Raw genomic sequence first — 16,728 nt, forward strand, 5'->3', positions numbered from 1 at the left:
GTCCAGTCTGGAAAGGCAATCCAAGGCCTCATCCATCACCTTGTGAATGTCCTCTAGGCCACCACAGTGAAATTGGCACCTTGGGTAATCGTCTGAGCCACGGGAGAACAATCACAATAAGGGTGGTCTAACAGCCTCCATTTATGTAGTAGGGAGCCACATCTTCCCTGGTTAGTTTTTGATCCTGTTGATTGATGACCAAATTTTCCTAGGAAGAGCAAAACTAGGATGCAGAGCACAGGGATCTTCTACCAGGAAGCCGTTTGTTGGACCAGTATTGTCTCTACGTCAGGTGTTGATGGCAGAGCAGCTGAAGAGAATTTGTCCATGGACCAGAAAAGCTTTCTAGATTTTAAGCGAGGACTAGGTGGATTTATGAGAGTCTGGTGGAGGGGCAGGAGTGGGTTGCTCATTGCTTTGTTAAATTCTTTAATTGAGGATTGTCTTCTCCTTATATTTGGTGGAGCAGTGTTAGATAAGACAGGCAGCCAGGAGAGGGGGGGATGCTTCTCACTGTCCAACTAATTGTGCACATTGTAGAATTTAGCTGGGTGTCTATCATGTTAGTGTGTGCACTTCTTTCCCAGACAGGGGCACAATATTCTGCTGCAGAGAATGTGAGGGCTAGTGCAGATGACCTTAGTACTTCTGCACCACAACCCCAGATTGTTCTGGCAAGGGGGGGGGGGGGGATGCTTCTCACTGTCCAACTAATTGTGCACATGGTAGAATTTAGCTGGGTGTCTATAATGTTAGCGTGTGCACTTCTTTCCCAGACAGGGGCACAATATTCTGCTGCAGAGAATGTGAGGGCTAGTGCAGATGACCTTAGGACTTCTGCGCCACAACCCCAGGTTGTTCTGGCAAGCCTTGAAATGATATTGTTTCTTGTTTTAATTTTGTGAATAGGTTGGTGATGTGCCTTTTATAGGTTAGGCTTCTATCCAGACTCACTCCAAGGTATTTTAGGTGAGGCTCGTGTTCTACCATTTTTCCGCAGAAAGAAAGAACGGTTGAGGTGTTGATTCGCCTCTGCATTGTTCAGGTGAAATACTGTGGACACGGTTTTTGTTGGATTTGGCTTCAAGTACCACTGCTTGAAGTACTCTTCCAGGATGTTCAGGTCTGTCTTCAAGGTAGATTCCAGGTTGGCAAAGGAGGTAGATTGTAGGATCATTAGGTCATCAGCGTACATATACTTGCTTGAGCTGGTATGTGGTAAGTCATACACGTAGATGTTAAAGAGTAAAGGGGATAACACAGAGCCCTGTGGAAAACCATTTGAAGGAATCTGGGCCTGCTCTTTTTTCCACCAATGGACCCGTATCTTTCTGTTGGAGAGAATGGATTCAAAAAGCTGGAAAGTTTTTTTGCACCTTATAATATTTTCTAGCTTTAGGAAGAGGCCCCTGATTCAGACTGTGTCATAAGCTGATGTTAGGTCAATGAAAGTGGCTCCGGAGTTAAGTTTCTTCTGGAAGCCTGCTTCAATCTGTGTTGTCAGGGCCAGGACCTGGTCACAGCAACTTCTTCCCAGTAGATGATTGGAATGCATGACCGAGGATGTGGTGAATGTGGATACAGTATATGTGTTCAAAGTACAGCAAGGTGAGCTATCTATATGATAGTGGGTATGTTCACCATGGAGTCAAAAGATTTCACGGGGGTCTAATGACAATAATAATAATAATAATGTGCATGATCCTACAGGAGAATTGACTATACCAGAATTGTAGGTGTTGTTCCAAAAAACTAAATTAGATGAAATCAAAGAGGACACAAAGATGTTGGTTTGGTATGTTTCAAGCTGGACTGTCAATGGGCATTGGTTACAGCAGCTCCTATTTTTATGATTTTGGAGGAAAATGGAGAATTTATAGTGGCCATTTCAACAGAGCACTGTCTGGAAAGTATTTGCAGAACTTGCACAATGCAGAAGCTGAGTAACTATTGGAGAAGGATTGGAGCAAATCTCTGAGAGAGGGAGCATTAATTAATTGGATTGCTATCTTCTAGATAGCATCAAACAATCTTAGAGAGCATTGTGGTGCACCACCACCCCAAGTATGCGAGAAATATTCCATGGTTGGCCAGATTTAGGATCTGTATAGAATTATTAACTGTAAAGATGTGATGTAGTGTCTTCAGCAGAAAAGTAAATTTGAGTTTATTTTGGCAGCCGCAGAAACTGTGGTTGAGATGTGTTTGTGCTAAAAGAGTTTGAAGGTGTAGTTCAGTTTTAGTAGGTATTACTGAAAGTTAGGGGAAAGGATGTGAATTCTTTCTTGTGAGAGATCAGACAGGACTGAGTTTTGGTGATTCTGAAGTTTACTAAAGGTTCTTGTCTCATTGAAATATAGATAGCAGATCAGTGTTTAGGACACTGACATTGTAGATCTTGAAATGTCTAAAAAACTGGGCACTGCAAGGTTTATCAAATGAAAAGGAAGAATGAAATGCACTATCATCTGTGAATCTACTGATAGTTTGTGAGGACACAAACTTTGTGAGAGCAGATCATTTATATACAGTAGGAAGAGAGGGTGAAAGTACAGAATCCTAGGATACTCCTGTATTGTTGGTGAAATCTAAGAAGAGGAAAATATCCACCACAACTTGCAGTGAGTGACCAGTGAAGCAATTGGCATCCCATTTGCAGAACATGGAAGACAGACCATAGGATGGCAGTTTGCTAACAGGATACATTGAAAAGCCAATACAGGATAGGTGTTAGTTTTGGGGTACAAGTTTTAATACAATAGGTGGGATACCACCAGGATTGGATGTCTTGATTGGAGGTTGTTACGGATTACTCAAATGTCTTTCTATCTGTAATAAGTAATAAGACTGCAATAAATTCCTGCATTGATGACCTGAGCAAAGTTCTGCCCACTCTACCTAGAACTGCTCATTCCATGTCACAAATGCTTGAATTTGAAGAGAAGAGTGATGCCAGTAAGTCAGTCTTGTCTTTAAGTGAGATCACTTTGCTACCATTTGAATTTGAGAGAAAGAGAGAGAGCGAGAGAGAGAGGTGAAAACATTGGTGGACAAATGAGTATATAGGCTTAGGTGCTGGTTTACACTCATAATACAATTTAATGGAATAACTACAGCACAAAGAGAAATAATTAAACAGCAGGTTTAATCATTTCAGTATTTTGTCTCTGTCACAGAGACATCTTCAAAGATACAATGTTAAAATTGTAATAACACACAAAAATACACACAAGAAACAATAAGTGGAACACATGATATTAAACTTTAAGAAGACTAAAGTCCTATGGGGGCATCCTATATGGGTGCTGTTGGCTGGCCTTAGATGTTGGGCAGAAGGCCTTAGAATTAAAGTTTCACAAATCTTGGGAAGTTTAATATAACCATATTTATTAAGATTAGGCTGTTTTTTTTTTTTAAAGATCTATCGATTCTAAAAACAGTCTTTCAAGTTTGAATTTACTGTGATGGAGTATGACAGTTTTCTACAATATGATTCTTTGGAAGGTATTGAAGGCATGGTCTGCTAGATCTGACTGACCATTGTTGTGCCAGCGAATGCATTTTTTTGTGTTCATCTAGGCAGAGATGTTAGCAGATCTCCCAGTGTGACAATATGATAAGTTGCAAGAACAAGGAACTTTGTAAACACTTAGAATAGAGAAGGGGAGGAAGTGAATCCTTAGAAGAGTGGAGAAGGGAAGCCAGCTTCAAATGAGGTTTGAAAGCAGTACAGAAATTATACATTTATTTAAAGTTCTGGTTATTTTTTCTTAAGTGCCCTGGATACAGGGAATAGTAATGGCATTACTGCGGTCTTTATATTAAGAGGGATGTGGGGAGGTAGAAGGGACAGATTATTTGTTTTTGGCATTGTCACTATTGGACAGGAAGGATTTTGCAAATAAAGGCGAGTTCAGCTGTAAGGAAGCTTGAAGCTTGGGTGGAACAGAGGTTGGATTCTCTGTTGACAAGGATTTTAAGGACAGCATATTATTAACTGTTCCTTCCACCTCTGCACATCCCTCTCAACATAAAAACTACAGTAATTCCATTACTATTTCCTACATCTCAGGCAATTCACAAAATATAGCCAGAACTTTAAATAAATGTATAATCTCTGCACTTCTCAAACCTCATTTGAAACTGGTTTCCCTTCTCTGATGTCTTAAGGATCCACTTCCTCCCCTCTCTATTCAAGGTGTTTACAAGGGTCTTTGTTCTTGCAACATAGAGGGCATCCCTCATAGGACTTTAGTCTTCATATAGTCTAATATCATTTTTTTCAATTTATTGTTTATTGTGTGTTATTACAATTTTAACATTGTATTCTTAAAGTTTCATCTGTGAGAAAAATAAAATATTGAAATGATTAAATCTGCTGTTTAATTGTTTCTCTTTGTGCTGTAATTATTCCATTAAATTGTATTATGTAACTGGTGCACAAAAATTGTGCCCAGTGGTTTTGCAAGGGACCAGAAGGCTTGACTGCAATTCCCTGGAGGTGAATTTGGAATGGCAGTCAAGCCATTCAAAATCTATTCCTACCTCTACTTCTCCTTACCATCATTTGACTACTGCTTCAGTTCTGCTTATCCAAACATCTGCTCAGATTGAATAAGAGAAATCATCCTCACAAGAATGAAGGCCCTCATTCCATTCAAAATCCCCAGCACCATTCAAGCCTTTATTCTTTAAAAATGTGTGCCAGTGTAGTTAAAACTCAGCATACCAAGTGGCTTGAGACCAACACTCTAGCTGCTCACTCCTCTTACATCATAATTTACAACAGCTGTAAAAGAATCATCAACAAATCCAGCTGTTGCAAGCTATTGTATAGGAGGAGGGAGCAGCTAGTTTTGGTCTTGAGCCACTTATGGTATGCTGAGTTTTTTACTACACTGGTACACATTTTTTTAAGAACAAAGGCTTGAATGGTGCTGGGGATTTTAGATGGGATGGGGGCTTTCATTCTTGTGAGGACGATTTCTTTTATTTGGTCTGAGCAGATGTTTGGATAAGGAGAACTGAAGCAGTAGTCAGAGTAGAGGTCACAGAAGATAGTCATCTCATTTGATACCCTTGTAGTGAAAAAGGACATGAGACTGAGAACTGTAGAGTGAAGGTTGTTCCATGGAAAAGGAGACTTGTACAAGGTTGTGGAGTGATTTAATAAGAGGAGAACTAACATCTAAAGGTTAATTAGAAGAGGAGCTTTTTAGGAAGAGATCAAGTGTGCTGGCAGATTGGAGGGGATTGTCAGGTATTCTGGTAGGGAGATTGACAATCTGTGTTGGTCATTACTAATTACAAATACATCAGCATCCCTGCCTGCTTGATCAATGAAACTGAAGAAGGGATGCCAATCTGAGTTGTGGACATTGAAGTCGCCAAGGATGACCTCACTATTAGGAGGATATTCTGACTAATGAAAATTGATTTTTAGAGAGATAGTTGCAGAGTTCAGAGTAGTTTATCAAAGTTTGGGGAGTGATGGAGAAACAAATGAAAGTGACAGGTTTGGTAAATAAATTTTGAGCCAAACAGCTCAAATGGGGGAAGGGGAGGAATTGAGTTTTTGCAATCTCTGACATAGGATGTCAGTTCTATAAATGCACATGTTCCACCCTGTGGTAGAAGGAATCTTGTAATGTGTATTTTGAGCAGCTAAGGTGGATTGAGGTTGTTGAAGTTACCAGCTGTTATTTGTTAGAAATAGAAATAGTAATTTTGGTTAAGATCACTGTAAGTGGTGCACATTGTCTATATTGCTGTTTAAGCAACATTTGTGGCAACAGCAATATAGACAATGTGCACCACCCACAGTCACTAAACCAAAATTACTATTCCTAACAAATAACAGCTGGTAACGTCAACAACCCTCGGGGATACATGAACTTATTATTATTATTTTTCTTTTTGTAGAATTAATGTTGGCAGGGTTTATTTATTTATTCATTTTTTTTTTTTTTTTGGAGCCACAGCTGGTCAACATTCATATGGTGTACAAATTCAAATCCACTACAAGGACTTCTTCTTGTGAGAAGTTTTTTTTTTCACACGGTTATTCTTGCTTTAATCCTTACCCATATGTAAACAAACAAAGTTTGAGTATGGAGTATCTTCACTTCTTGTAGAGGATGTTGGGAAAGGTTTAACACATAATCCTTGTCAAGTATAATATACTTTATAACAGCCTCTATATACAAGTACAATAGTCATGAAGATACTTCACATGTAAACTTAGTTTGCTTACACTTGGATAAAAATTAGAACATAGTTTCTTGTCAAGTATAATATGCCTCTTCTTTCACATCCTGTATATCTATTTTCCAGAACAGTGCTAATTAGCTAATATTGCAAGTTCCCTTCTCTCTCATCCCCACCTCAATCTTTACCTTACAGTTTTCTGCAACCTTTTATACGTGGACTTAATGAAATGAATATTGTCCATTAATGTTGTACTGAAATTAATATTATCACATCATATTAATAACAAACTTTAGTTCTTCATTCCATTTAGGAGATGACACAGTTATTTATAAACATGCTTTAGAAGTGATGAAGTACAAGAACTGCAACTATATGTTGTTTAATTTTTCACATTACAATTTTTAACAAATCAGGATGAGAAGAAAAAAGTCACCTACTGGAACAAATCCCAACTCAACATCAGAAGAGTTCACAATGGATTCAACATAAGAAGCATCATCAGGAAAGAAATGGAATTAGCAGAAGAATAAGTCCAAGTTCAAACATAATAGGCATCACCGAAACAAAGAAAACAAAAACAGATGAGAATTTTCTGATCAACAAATAAGATGTTATATTCAGGCAATGACAATAAAGGAAAAGAAGGAGCAGCTATATTATTATTATCATTAACACCACACTTCCATGTAGCCTAAGATACTTATCACGGGAGGCAAACTCTGTTACACACAAAACCCATCAAACCATGCTTTAGCCTCATTCAATGTATTTGCATTCACCACAGCGTCAGGCAAAGCATACTATTTATGCTCCTGCTCACATCTGCTTTAGAAGTATTGAATATTAAATACAAGAATAATCGTCTTGAATAGTTTGCAGTATCAAGCATAAGTGATGTGGATAAATTATCAGTATGAGGAAACTGAATAATGAGACTTATTTATGCTCATGGTCCCAAAGAAGATTCTAATAAAGAAGACGTTGAGGAATTTTGGGAGCATTAAAGAAGGCAACTGATACAATAAAAAAGGAAAAGTCAGTCTTTGTTGGAGACAAAGACCATCATAAACATGTATGTATTTATCTTGTCACCATGGGAAAAAAAAGGAAGGGTTTGTGAATCTGTTTCAAACAAAAACAAAACTGTGAACTCTGAAAGTTTGCATTGTTATTGAACAAGCTGAGATTCAACTGTGACATATTTTTCAACCATGAAAAATTCCATGAGGCCCTCCCTCGATGAGTCCTTGGACTCAATGGAGGTGTTACATAATAATAATAATATGCAATATGTCATGGTTGAAATATGTCGCCATTTTTCAGGGAAGCAGAAAAGTTCTCTGACTTTTTTTCCCTCCAAAAACAAGCATAGCAACTCACTCCCCACCCAACAATTATGAAAATGGTTGTAGAATTTTGTCCAGTAAAACACTGAGTTTCTCTTATAGGGAATGCACTTGTCTCGCCAAAAGTAAAGCAGAGTTTCATTACATTAATGAACTGTGATTTTTTGGATTGAGATTATGTATTTTGTTTTTAAACAGGTTGCCAAAGAAAAATACTTTTTCATTTAATTTTTTCTTATAATTTTCAAATTTTATTTATTAAAATGCAAATGAATAGCATCAATTATATTTCATTTTTTGAGCAGGTTTCCAAAAACATTTTATTATTATTACCCCAAGACCCCATGGAGTCAAAGACTCATGGAGGAGGTCCTTTTAACATACATACAGCTCATCATACCGCACGATAAATACACTCAAATTCTCTGCAGATACCACACTCACAGGCAAGGCATTCCAATCATTCACAGCTCTGCATGCAAAAAACTTGCTTCTCACAACTCTGCTCACCCTCTTTATACAGTTTCCAGGGATGACCTCTGGTTCTCCCCTCATCTCTCATTGTTTTCTGTAGAACCTCACCAGCATTGATCCTATAAACCCCTTATTAACTTGTAGGTCTCTATCATATCTCCCCTCTTCCAACTATCCACTAGACTCTGTAAATTTCATCTTCTCAATCTTTCCTTATATTCGACATTCCAGAAGTCAGAAACTACCTTAGCCAGTCACCTCTGGACCCTTTCCAATGTCTCTTCATCCTTTTGAAAATCAGATGACCAAATCTGGGCACAGTAGTCCATGTGTGGCCTAATCAAAGCCTTATACAATGGGAAAAGAATCTCCCTACATCTAAAAGTTAGTGTCTTCTGCATCATTCCCAGAAGTCTTTGTGCTGTCTTCACAATTTTGGCAATGTGCTCTGACAATTTATCCCCACCAAGTAAATTCTAAATCCCATCTTTCTTTCCCAAATTTCAAAACCTTACATTTTGCAACATTGAACTTTTCCATGCCCATTCACTCAATTTATTCAAGTCTTCTTGTAAGGACACAACTTCTCTACTCATCCCAACTTTGCATCATTTGCAAACAAAATATCTCCATCCAAATCTTTGCCAATATCATTAACATATAAGTTAAACAGTAATGGCCTTAAAACAGACCCCTTAGGTACACCGCTAGTGACTTTTCTTTTCCAGGATATTGTTCCCCCATACACAACTTACTGATACCTATCAGCTAGCCAGTCTCTGATTCAATGCACTAATCTAATATCCCATCCCATCCGCTCTAGTTTGACTATAAAATTATCATGCGGTAATCAACAAAAGCTTTGCAAAATCTAAGCATATTACTGTGTATTCCTCTCCTCTGTCAAAGGAAGCCATCATTTTATTGTAATTTATTACAATAAAACGATTATTAAAGATAATACCGTTATCTTTAATTAAAGATAATACCATTGTTGTCAACCCAATTCTGGATCCTAGTTCTCACAAGCTTCTACAACAACTGACACAAGGATAATTCTATAATTTGATGCTTCTGTTTGATCACCTCCCTCATGAAGTGGCACAATCTTGCCCTCCTTTCACTCCTTAGGAATTTGAAACATTGCAAGACTCATATTAAAAAAATATGTCAAGGCTAATGTCAACTCCCTGGCACATTCCTTCAGAATACATGGTGATATATTATCAAGTCCCACAGACTTATTAACATCGTGTTTGCTCAACTGCTCATATACGTCTTGCTCACTTACAGTCAGTCTCTCCCCCCCCCATCATCGAATGCTCTCAATCTCTCTCCATGAAGTCACATTCACAAGAATGAAAGACCTTTATGAACTGCTCATTAAGTATCTCACTATATCTTCCGCAACAGATGTCCTTATACCATTTTCTCCAATCAATGTCGTCCTTCCATAATAATTTTTTTTTTTTATTTTGCTGGCTACATATCAAAAGAACTCCCTAGGATTCTTTCTGGCTTCATTAGATAACTGCTGCTCGTACCTCACTTTTGCTACCCTTTACCAAACAAGTCGCTCATTGAGTTGGTTATTACCACTTCTCTTATGTTGCCTCCATAATATCCTTTTTCTCTGTATCACATGCTTAATCTCTTTATTTATCCATTTCACACCTACCTTATTTAACCTTCTCACCCTTCTTACATTTAGACATTGCATCTACTAGATAGTTTTTGAAAATCCCCCAAGCTGCACTGTTCTCTTTTCCAGCTAACTCCTCATTCCATGCTACACCTGTAAGTTGTCTCCTGAGCTCTTCATAATCATCACCTTTGTAGTTCCACATATATCCTTTTCTCACAGAGGTCTTCACACTGCTGGCAACCACCCAGGTAATCACTTCATGGTCACTCTCACCAATTGGAGGGCAATTGGACACCTTATTTATAATTACATCCTCTGATGAGATGATTGTATACAAGACCCCCAATCCTTGTGTGCCCTCTGTTTAATAATACTGTCTGAGGTGGTTGTCCCTCAAAAATTCAAGAAACTCATTTTCTTTACTTCCAGTTGCTATCTTATCATCACAGCATTCCAGTCTACATTGCCATAGTTAAAATTGTCCATGATAATCATAATTTTCTTATTTGCTTGGCTAATTTGATTATACATTTCATAGTCACTACCATCCACATTACCAAGTCTTTAACAACATCCAACTAAGTATTTCATTCTATTCACCTCTATCTCACAACATACTGCCTCAAAGCCACTGGCACTATTTCCCTCTTGCATCTCTACTTTGTATGGACATAACTCTTTCTCTATCATTAATAGCACTTTCCTCCCTTTTTACCCTTTCTATCCTCACGAAACACATCATACCCTTCCATCTCTATTCCAGTCAGGATGCCATCATCATCCAGCCATGTCTCACTTATTCTAACAATTTTTGGGTGAACAGACTCAATTAATGCAACCATTTCATCTGCTGTGTTTCTTACACTTCTAGCACGTGTATATAAACACAGCACACCTTGTTTGTTATATCTCCTTGATAATGTCCTGTTTCTCAAAAGATTCTGAATAATTCCCTGATTAATCCATTTCTCTCCTACTTTATTAACAGAGCAGGGAACTATCATGATCATACTTGTCATAAAGTAAGGAAACATCTTAGTGACCAGATCCCAGACACTGCAGACTTTGCTCTCCTCTTCAACTGATCAAGCTACTGAACATCACCAAGATGTTTCCTTACTTTGTGACAAGTATGATAATGATAGTTCACTGCTCTGTAATTCCTAGCCAGGTACAAACTTGACCAGAAGTTTGTACCTAGCTAGCCACTCCCCATATCAAAACCACATGATCACTTTCCCCAAAAGGTGGTATTGTGGTGGCATCTTCTATTATCAATATATGAGATGATATTATTATTACATCTAATAATAATATCACATCATACATTGATGATATTATTATTAACATCCAACTCCCACATGTCGCTTTAACTACATGCTGTATGAAATAGTTGTCTCCAAGTAGCTCAAGAAATTCAATCTTCTTATGCACACCTAATATTTCTTGCTTCCATTCAATGATCACATAGTTAAAGTCACCCATTATTATCACCTTCCTATCACTCATCAATCTCATCTCTCTGAATATTTCAGAATCATCTCCCTCTGCATTCCCTGATCTGTAGCAACATCCTACTTCTTCTTCTTCTTCTACAGCTTCTCCCACTTAAGTGGGGTCACTGTTTGTTATGAGTCTCCTCCAAACCTTCCTGTCTTGGGCTGTCACCACATCCAAGTTCTTCATCTTCAAGTCCTCTTCTACCAGCTCCCTCCATCTCTTCTTTGGCCACCCACGCTTCCGCCTTCCTTGCACATCCATCTGCATGACCCTTCTTCCCACATATTCGTCCTCCCTCCTCATCACATGACCAAACCATCTCAACCTTGCCTCCTGTATTTTCGCTCCTAAGTTCGTAACTTTCACTGTTCCCCTGACATAGTCATTTCTCAGATGATCCTTTCTGGTCACACCGCACATCCACCTAAGCATTCTCATCTCTGCTACTTCCATCCTGCTGATGTTATTTTTCCTCAGGGGCACAGTTTCTATAGCATATGTCATAGCTGGCCTCACTACTGTCCTATAAATTTTGCCTTTCAGATTGATCGGCACCCTCTTATCGCAAAACACTCCAGCCATCTCCCTCCAGTTCCTCCAACCCGCTTGTATCCTGCATCCCACTTCCTTCTCAGCTCCTCCATCTTCTTCCACTGTTGAACCTAAGTATCTAAAGTCTCTCACCTTCCTGATGACATTTCCTTCCAGCTCCAGATCTGTCTCCTGGCCACCGCCCACTGCGCAATACATATACTCTGTCTTACTTCTGCTCAGTCTCATACCTCTCTCTTCCAGTACTTTTCTCAATTTTTCCAGTTTAGTTTCCGCTTCTTCTCTTGAATCTACACACAGCAAGATGTCATCTGCATACAACATTGTCCAAGGTGCATCTTCTCTCACCTCCTCTGTTACCACCTCCATCACAATATTAAACAGAAACGGACTTAATGCTGACCCTTGATGCAAGCCAACTGTTACTTGAAAACTTTCTGTCTGTCCCAGACAGGTCCGAACACTTGTCTTCACATTTCTGTACATTTCCCGCACCAACCTGACATATTTCTCTGGCACCTTCTTCTCCCTCAGACACCTCCAGACTTCTTGCCTTGGCACTCTATCGTATGCTTTCTCCAGATCAATAAATACCAGATGTAGCTCCCTTTGTTTCTCTCGATATTTTTCCATCATCTGTCATAACCCAAAGACAGCATCTGTTGTTGATCTACCAGGCATGAAGCCAAATTGTTCCTTTGCAATCTCCACCTCCTCCCTCAATCTACCATCAAGAACCCTTTCTAGGATCTTCATTGTGTGGGACATCAACTTTATTCCTCTGTAATTTTTACAGTCTTGTGCATCCCCTTTACCCTTGTAGATGGGAACAAGAGTACTCTCCCTCCATTCCTCGGGTATATTTTCCTGATGGCAAACTTTCATGAACAGGTCCCACAGCAGGTCAATTCCCCCCCCCGTGCCTTCCATGCCTCCACTGGAATTCTGTCGGGGCCCACCGCTTTTCCATTCCTCATCCTCTTCATGGCCTCCATCACTTCCATTCTACTGATGTTCTGCACCATCCCCTCAGAAGGCTGCCCATCTCCTCTGTGAGTCCTTGCATTTTCCTCATTCAAAAGTCCCTCAAAGTATATTTTCCATCTCTTTCTTATGTCCACATCGCTCCGTAATACTCTTCCTTCAGCATCTTTGATCTGCCTCACATGTAAGATGTCCTTAGCTGCTTTATTTCTACATTTCACTAGTTGGTAAATTTTTCTCTGTCCTTCCTTTGTTTCTAATTGATCATACAAATCTTGATATGCCATGGCCTTCGCCTGTGCCACAACTCTATTGGCTTCTTGCTTTCTCTCTTTGTACACCTCTCTGTCCTCTTCCACTCTTGACTCATCCCACTTCTGCTTTGCCTTCCTCTTAGCTGTCACTGCCACTTGTACATCATTATTCCACCACCAACCCTCCTTCTGCTCTCTAATCTTTCCAGATGTCTCACCAAGCACCTCGAGTGCACAGCTCAGGATTACTTTTGAATTATGTTTCCACCAATCTTGTACACTTTCCAGTCCATCCGAAATCCTCTCTAACACTCTCTCCCTAAAACGATTCCTCACACTCTCCTCTTTTAAGCGAAACCACTTAATTGTCTTCATCCCATGGCAACCAGAAGTTCTTATCTTCGATCTTATTTTAAAGTCTGCGCACAGCAGTCGGTGTTGTTGTGCTACTTGATCTATTGGAATTACTTTACAATTTGTCACAACCTTAAGATGTTTTCTTCTAGTCAAAATGTAGTAATTTGTGAGCTGTTGTTACCACTTCTAAATGTTATCAAATGTTCTGCCCTCTTGAAGAAAAACGAGTTCACGATTGCCAGATCAAACGCTACTGCAAAGTCCACAACCCTCTCTTCTTCTTGGTTCATCATTCCCACTCCGTGGCCACCATGCACCCTTTCACAGTCTCTATTCTGTCTTCCTATGTGCCCGTTCAAGTCTCCTCCAACAATCACAATCTCATTTTCTTCCAATTCCCTCATTTCTTCATCTAACACATTCCAGAACTCATCTTTTTCCTCTGCTGTACAACCAACTTGCGGGGCATATACACATAATACGACCACTCGCTCTTCTCCAAGACCCAATTTCATTTGCATGATCCTGTCGTTCCTTCTACCCATGTCCAGTATTTCACCCTTCATTCTGCCACACACCACAATTCCTCCACCATTTCTTCCCTCGTTATTCGCTGCAGAGTAGAACTATTTATATCCATCTCCCAGTTCCTTTGCCTTGCCCCCTTTCCACCTTGTCTCCTGCACACATAAAATGTCCAACATCCTCTTCCTCATCATGTTTGCCACCTCTCTTCCCCTTCCAGTCATGCTTCCAACATTCAGTGTTCCCACTCGCAACATCCTCTCCACCTGCTGGGCTCGCTTCTTTAACCGCACCCACCCTTGATGCGGTAGCCCTCGTCCACTTCCCACAGCTGTAGGGCGATGTGGCTGCGTGTCGCTTAAGAGGTATGCCCTAGCCCTTATATCATTTTCTCTTTGACTCATAAATCATAGTTTGAGTTGGCACTGAAGTTTTCCGACCAGATGCCCTTCCTGACATCAACCCTCGCATTTATCCGGGGCATATACACATAATACGACCACCCGCTCTTCTCCAAGACCCAATTTCATTCGCATGATCCTGTCGTTCCTTCTACCCACGTCCAGTACTTCACCCTTCATTCTGCCACACGCCACAATTCCTACACCATTTCTTCCCTCGTTATTCGCTCCAGAGTAGAACAATTTATATCCATCTCCCAGTTCCTTTGCCTTTCCACCTTGTCTGCTGCACACATAAAATGTCCAACTTCCTCTTCCTCATCATGTCTGCCACCTCTCTTCCCTACTATAAGGCATTTAGTAGCAACATCCTACTAAATATTTAAAATTTATGCTAACTTCAACCTCACATGTGAATGTGTGATGCTGTTTTATTTAATGCAACATTATATACTAAAAAAATTACTGCAATGAAAAAATATTTTCTTAGGTAATTAGTCTATGTTTACATCATAAAGAAGAACATGTTTGGTTGCAATTTTTATAATATAATAAAATTTTAATATTGATTTTGCTTGCATTTATTATGTAGCTTTAAATTTTTTCTTGGCATTTAAGGCATGGTGTTAAACAGTGTTTAACACCATGCCTTAAATGTTAAATATTGTAATTTTAATTTTTAATCAACTAAACTGCATGTATGCACACACACTCACAAACGTGTGTGTGTATGCATGTAAGCATGCATGTATGTGTGTATAAATATGTTTTTTTTTTTTTTTTTTTTTTTGCGAGAAGTAGTAAAACAATCAGCAAGAGGTGCAAGAAACAATTATGTTACTTAAAAAACCATGCACACAACACTGCCTGGTATGAGGAAGCCAACAGCAGCTGTTGGGCAATATTACTTGAATTATACCAAGCCATAATCCACAAAAACTGTTCATGCATACGGTGACACAAGGTAATACATAGTCCTAGAAAGAATAAATGTAGTATAAGTACACTGTATGCATGTTTAGCAAATGCCATGCATGTGATAATTATTGGAAGGCATTATTAATATGTCCAGGATATGTTGTGCTTATGTGTGCATGTTGTCCAGCAAAAAAAAAAAAAAAAAAGTGGCCTGCTGAAGTGTTTTAATATTTTATGGAACTATTGATTTAATAAATTATAACACTTAATATTTCATATCAAAATGTAAAATTTAGAATTATAGATACAAAAGTTACTGAATAACAGTAAGAAAAATAATGGAAATCAAAATGCTATTCAATATATCATGAAAACTTGAAAAATCATTTAAGATGGTTGATTTAAAAATTTGGCATTTTAAATCTCAAACTTGATAACAGCTGCAACATATTTGTCAAATGAATATTACATTCATTTGTCAAATATGTCAAATGAATGTTTAGGCAAAAATTTCTCACATTACATGAACATATGAATATAATATAATCACACACACAAAAACTCAAAATGGCACTTTATCATTACCGAATTTTATTTTTTGCTATTTCATACATAATAATTTCTAATTGTTGTTTTGACACTTTCCTTATTGTTTCATGAAGAGAATTAAGAGTGGGATTATTAACACTAATTCAAACTTTTCTGAATCAATAATTCCTACAATGATAAAATTGTAAACCATTAATTTCATCAGAATTAACTCTTCACTGTACCAATTTTTAATAATAACCAAAAAATGTATTGAGTGTTGAAAGTTTATTTTTCACTTGGTCAGACTATAATAAATTTAGTTTAATCCTTTATCCAAGTGTGTGCAAACAAAGTTTGAGGCTGATTAGGCCCCCTCTCTTAATGCATAACGTTATACATATCCGCAAGGAGATGTGTTTTGCATTATGGGAGATACTGAGATAGGAGTGTGGGTAGCTTGCTCCACCTTTGCAAGGAGTGGCCTGGTGTTGTACCACTTTACCCCAGTCCTGAAGATACTTTCAGGCACAAACTTTGTTTGCACACACTTGGATAGAGGATTAAACAAAATTTATTAATGTATTGAGTGGCAGCAGTATTTATGCCTAAATCAAATACTCCTGACATTGTCATTTACTGTTGCAAACTCATACTATCAATCAAATTAAGTGTTTTACATTTGCTAAATTAAGCAAGTCATATTATATATATACTATGACAGTTGCATATGTGCAAAAAAAAAAAAAAAGCAGTGAAGGGTTAAGTGTGCATGAGTGTGCTGCAAATTTCACACACACACACACACACACACACACACACACACACACACACACACACACACACACACACACACACACACACACATACATACATACACACACACAGCTGTTTTGCATGAAATTAATATATCAAGTAACTGTTTTAGCAATAATGAATTAATTGTAATATACTTCTGCAATAAACAAAATTAAAACACTTTCAGCAGGGGAAATGTTGTACTGTGCAAAATGTTGTGCACCTTTACACCAAGC

At 38.5% G+C, this 16,728-nt stretch overlaps 1 protein-coding gene across 1 annotated transcript in view; it reads right to left on the minus strand.

The window, feature by feature from the left end:
• The window catches only part of LOC150103937 (voltage-dependent calcium channel type A subunit alpha-1-like), a 1,762,795-nt gene that overhangs the window by 615,065 nt on the left and 1,131,002 nt on the right, over nucleotides 1-16,728 (minus strand). The window lies entirely within an intron of this gene.

Source organism: Typopeltis vanoorti, chromosome 8 (assembly GCF_054136105.1).
Source record: "Typopeltis vanoorti isolate ZY-2024b chromosome 8, IOZ_Tvanoo_1.0, whole genome shotgun sequence".
In the NCBI taxonomy this organism is placed as follows: domain Eukaryota; kingdom Metazoa; phylum Arthropoda; class Arachnida; order Uropygi; family Thelyphonidae; genus Typopeltis; species Typopeltis vanoorti.